Genomic DNA, 14,329 nt, shown 5'->3' on the forward strand with positions numbered 1-14,329 from the left:
CATTTTATGGAAACAGACGTAGGGTTCTCTAAATTGGTGAGACCTAAACGTAAAGTTCTAGGACGTTATGGTGGTGGTGGTGTAATATATGTAAACAATATTATTTCATCTCTATTCACCCAAATTCATATTGAGTGGATGGACTCTTGTTTCCCTTGTTATAAAAAATATTCTAAACTCAAATTACATTAAACATTAAATTACCTTAGGATGTTGTTACAAAAGACCAGAAACACCCTCTTGTGATGATAACATGGAACGTATTGAAAATTATGTTGTTATAATAAAGAAGTATTTTCTAACTGTGACTATATTATCTGTGGCAATTCCAACACCCGTACTGGGCTATATTTGCATTGAGACCAAGTTGTGAACAATTATGCAAGAGATCTCCTAGTATTGTGTAAAATATTTGGATTGTATGTTTTAAATGGCAGGTTTTCTAATGAAGACGACTTCACCTACATAGGCCCAACCGAGTACAGTACACCACATAATGTTTCAGTATGTTCATCTTACCATGGTGAGGAGGACAAGTTTATGACATGTTACATGTTCATACTGATAAAACATTGGAGGTTCTACAGTGTATATTTCAAACTTGTGGAAGTGAAATGAAATGTATTCAACTGAAATCTATCCATGTTAAATGACATGAAACGAGAGAGAGAAATACAAAAGTTTAATGTTTAGAAAACACTCCCCTGAAGAGAACGATAACTGCTGTAAGTGCAGCAGAAATAACTATACACCTGGAAATTAATCAAGCAACACCCCAATTTTTTCTATTGGAGCAACTTTGAAGTGTTCTGACAATCAAAATATGCCGGGTTGATATAGTTTGACACTTTTTTATTCAACAGACGATCTCTGACAAACAACTTAAAGGGAAAAAGTATCAAGACTTTGCTTTATTGCAACGAAATCCAAATTCTTAAAACTGTCTTAAATTCATGAAAAAATGGACACAATTTACTATTCATCCACAGACGTTGTTGTCAGGTGTATTAACACAAATGTCACATGGAAAGAAAGAACAGTCATCTGAGAGTCTGCACACCGACTTTCATCAATATCTAGTGTGTCCTCCCTGCGCACGCACCACCGATTCCAGACGCCTCCTCATTCCTTGGATGAGTCTCCGGATCTGATTCTGGGGGATCCTGTTCCACTCCTCATGCAGGGCAGCCGTCAATTCGTTGAGATTATGGACTGGTGGGTCTCTCTGCCTCACACGACGGCCAATAAAGTCCCACATATGTTCAATGGGGTTGAGGTCAGGGCTCATGGCAGGCCATGGAATTCTGTCAATTGCATTTTGCCGCAAAAAATCATTTACAGCATGCGCCCTGTGAGGTCTAGCATTGTCGTCCATAAATATGGGTCTCGTTGCCAGAGGATGGTTCTCAAAATGAGGTACCACAGCCCTGTCAAGAACCTCCTGTTGGTAACGAACACCGTTAAGGTTGCCACGGATGGTAATGATATCCAACTTGCAGTTCATGGAAATGCACCCCCATACCATAACGGAACCTCCCCCAAAGGCCACAGTCTCCTGGATGTTCCGTGGAGCCATTGCTGTGTTCCTCTGCCTCCAGACCCGAGTACGACCGTCCACCATGTGCAGCAAGAACCGGCTCTCATCTGAGAAATGGACCTTCCTCCAAGAGGCAATGTTCCAGTGCAAACGGTCATTACACCAGGCCAGTCGGGCTGCCTTATGGGCTGGAGACAGTCTGGGTCGCTTGATTGGCCTCCTTGCCCGGTATCCTGCAGCTTTCAGACGATTCCGAACAGTCCTGTTCGAGATGGGTCTCCCTGGAAGCCACTCCTGTCTCAACCGAGAGCTCGAGTCGAAGGACCTGCGCCGTACAAGTCTCAGTAAAGCTCTGTCCTCCCGGACTGTGGTCTTCCTGGGTCTTCCTGGTCTAGGCAGGTCTTTAACTTCATTAGTGGCCCGGTATTTTTTCAAAAGTTTTGAAATTATGGAATGATGTCGTCCGATTTGAGTCCCGATTTGTCTTAGAGACATACCAGCATTCCTCATGCCGATTATTTGCCAACGAGTGGCCTCTGATAATTTCCTACGTGCCATGACATTGAAATGAATGAAAAACCGAATGCAATCGACAACCTGCGCTTGTAAACACCCCAGGGAAAAAGTGCATTTTTCGAAAGTTGAGGTTAAAGCAATGCACGTGCGCTGTGCAAGCTTCACGCGCGTCATATCAACCCATGAAAAGCTCATGCTGTATGTCAATACATCAAAATTGAATAATCAATCATCAAAATTACTTCGTTAAACTTTGTTAAGTTTTTATGTGTCTTTGAATTTGGTGTTGCTTAATTAATTTCCATATGTATATAAATACCTTTAGAGCCAAGAAAGAATGTTCATTCAATAACTAGTTGGTTGTCTTGTGGAAACGTATATTACAAGTCATTCATCTGAGTCTGTTATCTATCCCTCAGTATGGGCTGATTATTTCAGGAACTTCCTAAATCTTGTACAGCCTGATTATGGCGGCTTTGCAGAGGACATTAAAGCATATCGAAACAATCATGACTGTACTTCTTGTGCAGATTGTTGTGTTAAAGGTGATATTCTTTAACAAGACACTTTAACAAACATGGTGTTACTATTGCCATAAGAAAATTGCAGTGTAACAAATCTCTGGGTGTTGATGATACTGGGATATCAGAATTTTTTAAAACTGCTGAAGGTGTCCTTGTACCATATTTAGTTATTCTCTTTAATCCTCTCAATGCTACCGTCGAACCCATTCGACAGGAGTGCAGGATAATGACATCTCCAAATAAAACTTGCAATAATTATTCAACGAGTCGGATTTACGTGTCATATGAATTATGTATGGAATGTGCTAATTCTCACCTTTTTAAATATGTAATGTTCAATACGTTTATATACCTTAAAACGAAACGCCCGCGAATTAAAAATGAGATCGCCGAATTTCTCGGCACGCAGTCGAAAATAACGGCCATTGATGACTTCCAGCGCACCACGCCGTGTGGTACCCAGTCTAATATTTTCTTCATAATGAAATATTTTTTGATAGTTTAGTCGATATTTTTTGTTCCTTGACGAAGAGAAAGCTCATAAGTTTCCCATTTTCTAAAAATTAGTAACTTTCGGCTCAAATAAATATAAACAAAACCAATCTCAATGTTATATCATCGATTGGACGAACAGAAACGATCATGGCAACGGCGGTAAACAAACAACTCCACATGTATCGTGATGCCGAAGAAAATGTGCCATCCTTTTGACATATCCAATTATTTTATCTGGAATTAATTACACGGTGTGAATAGGTAAATGTTATTGCCTCTGCACAGAAATTACCAGATTTAGCGATTTTATTTTGATTTGGTTTGATAAACCTTCCAACAATCACAAAGTTGACAGCCGTTGGTGACCCGAAAGGGCGTGGCCAAACTCGCGGTCTTTCTAAGTGACAAGATACGAAGGATGTTTGAAAATATGCGTTCATAAGCAGAATCTGAACACATATACATTGAAAGAAAACGACTCAATACCTATATAATGCAGATCATGAAACAATATCACAATATTTGTAATATGTACCCACCCTTGATGAAACCGGAAGCACGTACACGGCATGGCACTCGTGGAAGTAAAATGTGAACGAGTTGGAAAACGACCATTGATACATTTTCTAAACTGATTCAAATTCCCGTAAGATCCATACTATACACCAGAATTACCTTTCAGTCATCCTCAGTCATTTACTATTAGTTATGTTCAATAGCAGTTGTCATTTGTTGCTTGTGTTGTAGTATTTCTCCTGAAGTTAGCCGTCCATGTGTTGATCTTTAGTTTAGCAAATCGATGATTTTCGCGGTCTATTTTTTTCAAAGAATGTTCTGACACGGGGAGACATATAAATTGTCAGTGTGTCGTAACAATAACAGAATATTCTTATGTGTATATCGTTACAAGAAGTACAATTTTGATGAATGAAGATCTCATGAAAAAAAATCATTTTTCCTTTTGCAGAAAAGAACGAAACCAGAGCTGGTGTGAGAATGTAACGTACAGTAAATGTATTTCATAAAAATTAATTACTGCTTAGAAAACAACTGTCATCGTCTTTGTGAATCAGTATTTATTTTAGACATTAAAACAGCTAAACATCACATCTTTTGTTCACGAATTTGGAGCAAAATTGAAATTATTTTGTTACTCCAAACAGCAGAGCTTTCGGAGTTAATTCTACCTAGTATAATGCAGGTAATGTTTCAGATCAAATTGTTTGACATGTGTGCATATTTGTATAAAAAAAATCATGTCATGTGGCTCAGTCCGTGGTTCCATACAGCTTTTAGATATTGCACTAGTGCAATCTGAACTGCAAAATGTACCTCATGTTTATGGCCATACTTTTTACCTACTTGCACACTGTCTATGTTCATATTTTACTGTTAAAACAGACTTCATCTGGGAAACAGACTGATGATCCAAACTCTTGGAGCAGTGATTACACTGACAGTGATCGAAAGACAGACTCATTTTTTTCTTGTGATGAAATTTCATGTAGTAATATGAAATTATCATACCAGACCTAGAATAATTTTGTCATAGTGATGTTTTGAATATGGAATATCAAAACTACAAGTGACAGATAATTAAGTGTTGAGTAGGAGGTGCAACCTATGTTAGTCTTTGGCATCAAGGTAATCATGTGGTGGCAAGTAAATTTCTTTTTTCCTAATACTGAGCTCTGCAGTGAGTGGTTTTTGTTGTCCAGTTTGGAGCTATTCTTTAAGATTTCAATTTGGATTTTTTTTCATTGCCATGTGTATATGGCAAAGACATACATGTATATATCAAATGATTCCAGATCTTTAACGGAAGACTGCTCAGTCCTTGGCATTTTGTTATTCAAGGAAGACTGTTCTTCATGTTTCTTGTTTCATGATGGTTTAGGCTATTGAACACTAAATAATTGGAGTATATCACCATCAGACACTTCAGCAAACAGAAACAATCCTTGAAAGTTCATTAGACCCATTTCATATTGTGACATTGCTCCTAAACCCAGGAAAAGACAATAAGGTAGAATAATATATATTTACAGAATATGAAGCCTGTTTACTTTCACCAGAGACAATATAACTTCTTATATGTATATGGTTTCTTTTTTATGAAATGATAACATTTTCCAATAAATTTACATGTACTGTTACTTCAACAACATAAATGACATTATTTGTCATGTGCGATTCAAAATAATTCAGCAAACAAAGTGGTACTGCTGAAAACAAAAATAACTCATCACCCATTTGTATTTGATGTACATTTTGGCACGATATTATGAAGAAATAAAATACACAAAATAATTTGTAACATCTATCCATATACTTTATGGCATACATGTAGTTGTAATAAAAAATTGTGCAAAACTGTCAGCTTTCCACATTACTGAAAGACATTAATTAAAATTTGGTTATTTACACGTTGCTAATGCATTGACAGATTTTAAGTCTCTTTGCCTTTGTCTATTTGAGAGAGAAAAATAATTGTCATATTATTAATATCATTTAACATATTAAAGTATATGAAAAGATTTAAAGTTGTAACCAGTTATGAAACATAAAGCATTGACAAATCTATCGTAATTATTCATCAAGAACGTTAATTCATTGCATAAAATTATGAATGTAATTCAACTTGTTCTAAAGTGAGACATATAATTTTCCCAATCATGTAATATGAACGCAATTTTTATCAAATCATCTCCGATTTCATGTGAAACTATAACTGAAAATATATTTTTGTTTATAAAACATGTATACTGCAGTTCTTACTACACTACATCGTCATAAAATGAAAAGCATGAATGTTATTTTGAAACACAAATGCCACGCCCATATCCGCGCACCTGTTGTTGAGAATGATCTTTGTACACGTTTTTGTGTTGGACCATGTGAAAAAAAGAATAAGCTGGGATCAACATGCATCACAATTATATCTTTGCTATCTTTATATTCAGTGGACAATAAAGTAATGTGCCTAATATGAACAAAAATTCAAATAAAAGATACTGAAAAACTTGCATCTGCAGTGTTGATCGACTACTGTTTCCGGGTCACGGGAGCATACAAGGTCAAACTGGTTCGGCTATGTGCGAATTATATAGTCAAAAATACACCAACAAAATTCTGTGAGCTCTGATTAATCACTTTAAACAGTTATTTGTGCTAAATTCAGGCGAAATATCTCCAACTTTTCTGTTCATATTCAATAGCGAATGAATTTCATCAAGCAATCCCCGTCTGTGACATCACATCCGGTGACGTTTGCACTTACTAGAAAACAAGTTAGATTTCACGATCTTAATTTTCGTCCGTCTTTCGTCATACTAAACGGAAAATGATACATGGAACACTTGTAGAATGAGAAATTCTCCCTCTTTCACCAGGTCTTACACAGAAGAGTTCTGTAATCTTTCGTCTGACCAAAAAAGCTATATTTTATGTAGGAGTTCGACGAAGCGCGCCATGTTTGTTTTTTCGTATGCGTAACACGATTTAACACAGTCTTTTTGTGGGTTTGTGCAAAACTTAATGAACCATAACACTTGATATTTGCACTCATGAATGCTTATGAATCATGTATTTTATTCTGCTATTTTCATTACATGACACGTTTAAATAAACGTAATAGTGCCATTTCAGTAAGACCTGTCATGTCATCGAAAATATTATTTGTTTACGACGAACGTTTTCGATTATTTTTTTTCAGAATTATTTTTTAATTTGTCGTCGGGCGGATATTTGCCGATACAAATATACGAAATTAAAGTCAGATACTTATGAAATATCAGTAGTAAGAATATTGAAATCGGTTTGCGATAATTGGACAATTTATACGGTTCCTAGTATAAAACGCATCCGGCTACCAATCGAGAAATTCAGGAAAATTTACTCTATTTATGTTTGTCTTGTAATTAATATCTGTACGTTTGAAATTATCTGGATATTTTTTTATAATAATGTTTATTTTTGTATGTAGTATTAATGAGCTGAATATTTTTTCAGTTGTCCCTTATTTAGTGACGCACTGAGTGTTTGAAATCACCCACCCTCTTATTAGCGCCTTATGCTGAAATTAATTCAGCAGGCTAAAGATATTACATACTGGACACTACCCTACGTCTTGGTCTACTGGTATCATCATGTCACTACATAAGAAAGATAGTAGGTGTAATCCAAGTAATTTTACAGGAATTTCTTTACTAAATGCTATAAGCAAACCTTTTCTACAGTTTTGAATAAAAGACCGGAATATTATTTAGAACTTTGTGAACTCCTTGGTGAATACCATGGAGGCTTCAAAAAGTATCACTCGACTGCTTACAGTATTCTTATTCTACAAGCTATTGTTCAGAAATATATAACTCGTAAAGGTGGTAAACAGCATATTGCTTTCATTGATTTTTGTAAGGTCTTCGATATGGTAAACATATACAAATTATTACATGTTCGTTTACGAAAACGAAATCCATGGTATTTTTTTTATTTTGATACAAAATATGTACAGAAATGTTACAGACACTTTATCTTATGATTTTGGTAGATAATTAACTGAATATCTTAATAGCTCCTGCTTTGTCCGTCAGTATTGTCTCCTCAGCCCTGCGCTATTTTCTTTGTTCATAAATGAACTCAAACTGTCATTAGAAACTAAATTTTAGGACAGTAAATTTAGATCCGAAAAAAAAAAAGTCAAACATTATTATATTGTTGTTTGCAGATGATCTGAGTTTGGTTCCTGACTCTGTTGTCAAACTTCAATGTTGGCTTGATGCTTTACATACGTATTTCCTCCAAATGGGGCAAGGATATAAATTATGATAAAAGTAAAATTATTGTTTTTAAGATGGGTGCACTCTAACAAAACATGAAAAATGGCTGTAAAATGGTTCTCCAGTGGAAACTGTAGATGTTTACAAGTATCTTGGACTGATGTTAATACCTAAATAATCTGGACTAGATCATGTAAAAATCTTTCTGAGCAAGCTAGTGAAGTTCTTAGGCCTGTGAAGTCATTAATAAGACGGAACAATATGTGTCTATCTGATGTGTTTTTATATATTTGATAAGAAGATTGTTCCTTACATATGGAGATCTGGGTTTTTCAGAAAAGACAGAATATTGAACTTACACATCGTACGTTTTGCAAATTCATGTTACAGATTATAGATTTCCTAATGCTGTTGCTTATCGGGAGATCGGACTACTCCCTCTGTCAAATGCTTACTTTGTAAAATGTATCAAATATTGAATAAAATTACTACACATGCACCAAGATAGATACCCTTATCAATGTCATCAATTTTTATTGTAAATTGAATCTAGAAAACGACCTTTATGGGTAAGTTATGTAAAGCATTTATTGTCTAGGCATGGATTTGGAATTGTATGGAACACACAATCTGTTGGTGATCAAGCGATATTTGTATGTAATTTTATTGAAAGTATTAATGATTGTCTGTCAAGATTGGCACTCATTTCTTCATGACAACAAATCACTGTGTTTCCAGTTCTCTCACAAATATTTGTTGAATTGTGAAAAATATCTCCTGTCTAATATTAGTAATGACAATAAGCACTTTTTACATTGTTTACATCAGGATGTAATGTAATTGGTATTCAGTTTATCAGAAAAGGTCTGGCTACTGTTAATGATAATGTTGCATTATGTAAGCATAGCAAAGCTGTGGAAGATAAATTTCATGTCATATGCTACTGTAAGTTTTATGATAGCCTTCACCAACATCTATTTCAAAAGACATTAAGTGGACAATATATCTCCATTCGAAGTCTCTGTACATCCTCAGATATTAACATGATTAACAACTTTGAGAAATATTTGAAATATGTTTACTCTGCATGATATTGTTATCACATGGTTTCTTCAATCCATGTCATGTACACATTCGGTAACAATTATACTACGTATTATTTCATATAAACGTATGTTTACAATGTTTACATCAGGATGTATTATATTCGGTATGGAGTTAATCAGAAAAGGTCTGGCTACTGTCAATGATAATGTTATGTAAGCATTGCAAACAGTTGAAGGTGAAGTTCATGTTATATACAGCTGGGATAGTCTTTGCCAACATCTTATTCCAAAGATATCAAGTGGGCACTATGCCTTCATTCACAGCCTTCCTCGTATATTTAACATAACATAACATTTGTGAAATATTTGAGATGTGTTTATTCTGCAAAACATTGTTAGCTGAATTGTCTTTGATCCATGCTGTGTGCACATTTGGTAACTCGACTGTACTATAATGCTGTGTTTTTATGAACATATTTTTATGATGTATAGATGAGGACGTAATATACTTGAGTATTCGGTTAACCAGAGAAGGTTTGGATATTGTCAATGATAATGTTGTAAGCAATGTAAAGCTGTTGAAGGTGATGATATCTTGTGCAAGTAGTTCAAGGTGGTTTATTTAAACCACTTCGAACTAGGCTATAATGAGTTTGGGGAAACATTAATATTTTATGCAAGTCGCTCAAGGTAGTTTGATTAAATCATTTAGAAGCAGGCTATTATCCCGATATGGTTTGCCACCAAACATCTGACTGAACCCAAATATAATAAGCTTGAACCAATATCTGTCTCTATATGAGTCTTAAGTATTGATTTTGTTTGGTGTTGAACATTTTTGTTATGTTTTTATATAGCAATTTTCCAGGTATATGACAGTGGTTGGTGAACAAATGAAGCTGGGCTAGACATTATAAACCCTGTTCCATGCATTTGGGCTACAGTGACATGTATCAAGCAAGTCTGTGAGTCTGAACACCCGACCCTTCTAACAACAAGCATGGAACTGTGGAGCCTGAAAGTAATAATCAGATTGTGATTAAAACTTCAGCCTGACGTATTTACTTTTGTAGCCTTTTAATTACACTTTAGTGTTTGGAATTAAAGTGGTTTTGGTGAATTCAAATATCTAGTGTGATCATATGCAAAGAGGTCTTTAGAAACTTCATCAGTGAATTTAGTTTTAAGCTCGTATAAGGTGTTTCAAAGGCATTTAGAAGTTGGAGGAATCAAACTAAAAGTGCTTTATGGTTCAACTTCTTTATTATACAAGGTCACAACGTTTCGAGACGTAACCCTGAAGAAGAGACTAGAATCTGTCTCGAAACGTTGTGACCTTGTATAATAAAGAAGTTGAACCATAAAGCACTTTTAGTTTAGTTTTAAGCTACTTTAAGCAATATTCCAGCAACATCACAGTGGGGGACCTGAACCCAGGTCTTCGATGAGACAAGCAACTGCTTTTAACAACTAGGCTACCACTAGGCCCTCTCCCCCAAGTGTCCCAGTTCCAACGCAGTTGTAAATGGCAAGAGACGTATACTTTCATTTACTCTCTGAATCTAATCTGAATTTGATGGATTTTTTCAGATAAGATAAACTTAACAACTCCCAGAATATCCAACAGCGACACAAAATTTTGCTATACATAAAAACAATCTGCTTCTTGGTGAATTGCTTGAAACATTAATCTGAAGAACCACTGTACAAACAGCAAAGAGATGCCCCACCTGACAGCAGGTGCAGACAAAGATACAGGCAATAGTGTGTACTATAAACCAGGATATGCCAAGACTCCTTTACCTCACACCTAACTCTGACATGTACACTCTCAGGGTTTACCTGAAACTATTCCATTAACACCAAGGAAATGTTAAAATTGGATTTTAATTTCCTGTTTGAGGATTAAAAAATCCCATTGCCCGATACCTGGGATAAGTACGTTTTCATTTTGAGCAATCAAATAAACTTGGATTTCATTTCATATTGGCTCAAAATGGACCTATTAAATTTCACAATGATAATAAAGTAGAGCTGCGTTTCTTTGCTAATTATCACTCTTCGATAAATGGTACAGTAAACATTAACATCAAATACATGTACCATGTTGATTTATTCTTTCATAACTACATCATTATGACTGACATAAAATCATTCATGTCACTTTCTTAAAGTCACATTTGTAAACCCTTGCTGCTAATTGTTGAGTGACCACCAGACTACGCTCCTGATGGCCTGATATGAAATAAAGCAAAACAAAAATGAATGAACATAATTTTATGCTAGTGTTAGCAATATTTCAGCAATATCACCCTGGGGGACACCAGAAATGGGCTTCACACATTGTACTCATGGGGAACTGAATCTTAGACTCTGACCTTTCAAAAACAAAGAATTACCTTTATGTTGCTGAGCATCTTTGACCATGACTGGACAAGGCAGCTTGTTCTTGTTCATTCACTCAGCCTAAAGATCTCTTTAATCAAAACAATATCACTAAGAGCTGAGTCCATTTCATTATTCTGACTATATCATGAACATGTGTTCTAGAATCTCAAATAGCGCCCTGTGTTTATGGACAGGTATATGTCCTGCCTAACTGGTGTCAAAAACACATGTAAGGCAAGTTTGTTTAATATGATGTAAAACCATTGGCAACCGTAAACTTCAAATTTTTATACAAACACATTCCTACTGGATTGACTAGAATACAACTTGCTCTTCAAACAAAGACAGAAAACTGCTCATGGGGTGAGTATAGTTTTATGCCGCACTCAGCAATAAGGCAGCAGTATGTATAAAATAATCAAGTCTGGTGCAGACAATCCAGTGATCAACAGCATGAGCATACTTCTAAGCAACTGGGATATGAACCAAGTCAGCAAGCCTGACGACCCATCCTTTTACTGTTTTAGTCACCTTTTACAACAAAATGGGTTCAAAAATATTTTGAAAAGCCACTTGCCACAAGGCAAGTGACTTGAAGAAAGTAACTTGTCCTGACTAATTTTATTATTATTGCGAACTTTAATAGCTTCATTATGAGCAGAAATGAAATGAAATCCAAGATCATTTGCAGTTTGAAACCAAAGTGGAAATTATCTAGTAGTCCACAGACAAGCAAGATACCATTATCTGGTTGCCCAAAATCAAAACTGACTTGTCCCGGGTATCAGGCAATGGGATTTTTGAACCCCTGAACAAAGATTGGTAACAGAAGATCAATTCTAATCCAGATCTTCACTGCCCATGGAGAAATGGTGCGGTTGCGTAATGATTTGAAAATGCTTGTGTCAGCTTGATGGACCCATTTTTGTGAACTTCACAAGCACTGCTAGAGGAATGAAAGTGATAAGAAACATCCTATGGGCACATCTGGAATTGAAATCACATCATCGTTTCAGGCACACCTAAGCAGTGCATAATGCACAATGAATTTAAGCTTTATAGATGATTTGACAACCTGTGCTCCTGAAGATAGTGGAACATACGATAGCACTAGTATCTGACATTTCATGGGGTCATTATGTTTTTAGATAAGGCAGTGAAACCTGCAACAGTCGTATTAACTGAGCCAGCCATTTATATACTGCGGAACCACCCTTATTCCTGATACTAGTGCTGGAATTGATTATACTGCAGAACCATCTGTACTCCTGTTACTAGTGCTGGAATTGATATACTGCAGAACAACCATTACTCCTGTTACTAGTGCTGGAATTGATATACTGCAGAACCCTCCTTACTCCTGTTACTCGTGCTGGAATTAATATACTGCAGAACCATCTGTACTCCTGTTACTAGTGCTGGAATTGATATACTGCGGAACCACCCTTATTCCTGATACTAGTGCTGAAATTGATATACTGCAGAACCACCCGTACTCCTGTTACTAGTGCTGGAATTGATACACTGCAGAACCACCCTTACTCCTGTTACTAGTGCTGGAATTGATATACTGCAGAACCATCTGTACTCCTGTTACTAGTGCTGGAATTGATATACTGCAGAACCACCCTTATTCCTGATACTAGTGCTGGAATTGATATACTGCAGAACCACCCGTACTCCTGTTACTAGTGCTGGAATTGATACACTGCAGAACCACCCTTACTCCTGTTACTAGTGCTGGAATTGATATACTGCAGAACCATCTGTACTCCTGTTACTAGTGCTGGAATTGATATACTGCAGAACCACCCTTATTCCTGATACTAGTGCTGGAATTGATATACTGCGGAACCACCCTTATTCCTGATACTAGTGCTGGAATTGATATACTGCAGAACCATCTGTACTCCTGTTACTAGTGCTGGAACTGATATACTGCAGAACCACCCTTATTCCTGTTACTAGTGCTGGAATTAATATACTGCGGAACAACCATTACTCCTGATACTAGTGCTGGAATTGATATACTGCAGAACCACCCTTATTCCTGATACTAGTGCTGGAATTAATATACTGCAGAACAACCATTACTCCTGTTACTAGTGCTGGAATTGATTATACTGCAGAACCATCTGTACTCCTGTTACTAGTGCTGGAATTGATATACTGCAGAACCACCCTTACTCCTGTTACTAGTGCTGGAATTGATACACTGCAGAACCACCCTTATTCCTGTTACTAGTGCTGGAGTTGATATACTGCAGAACCACCCTTATTCCTGTTACTAGTGCTGGAATTGATATACTGCAGAACCACCCTTATTCCTGTTACTAGTGCTGGAATTGATACACTGCAGAACCACCCTTATTCCTGTTACTAGTGCTGGAGTTGATATACTGCAGAACCACCCTTATTCCTGTTACTAGTGCTGGAATTAATATACTGCAGAACCACCCTTACTCCTGATACTAGTGCTGGAATTAATATACTGCAGAACAACCATTACTCCTGTTACTAGTGCTGGAATTGATTATACTGCAGAACCATCTGTACTCCTGTTACTAGTGCTGGAATTGATATACTGCAGAACCACCCTTACTCCTGTTACTAGTGCTGGAATTGATACACTGCAGAACCACCCTTATTCCTGTTACTAGTGCTGGAGTTGATATACTGCAGAACCACCCTTATTCCTGTTACTAGTGCTGGAATTGATATACTGCAGAACCACCCGTACTCCTGTTACTAGTGCTGGAATTGATACACTGCAGAACCACCCTTACTCCTGTTACTAGTGCTGGAATTGATATACTGCAGAACCACCCTTATTCCTGTTACTAGTGCTGGAATTAATATACTGCAGAACCACCCTTACTCCTGTTACTCGTGCTGGAATTAATATACTGCAGAACAACCATTACTCCTGTTACTCGTGCTGGAATTAATATACTGCAGAACAACCATTACTCCTGTTACTCGTGCTGGAATTGATATACTGCAGAACCACCCTTATTCCTGTTGCTAGTGCTGGAATTGATATAC

Source organism: Haliotis asinina, chromosome 2 (assembly GCF_037392515.1).
Source record: "Haliotis asinina isolate JCU_RB_2024 chromosome 2, JCU_Hal_asi_v2, whole genome shotgun sequence".
In the NCBI taxonomy this organism is placed as follows: Eukaryota; Metazoa; Mollusca; class Gastropoda; order Lepetellida; family Haliotidae; genus Haliotis; species Haliotis asinina.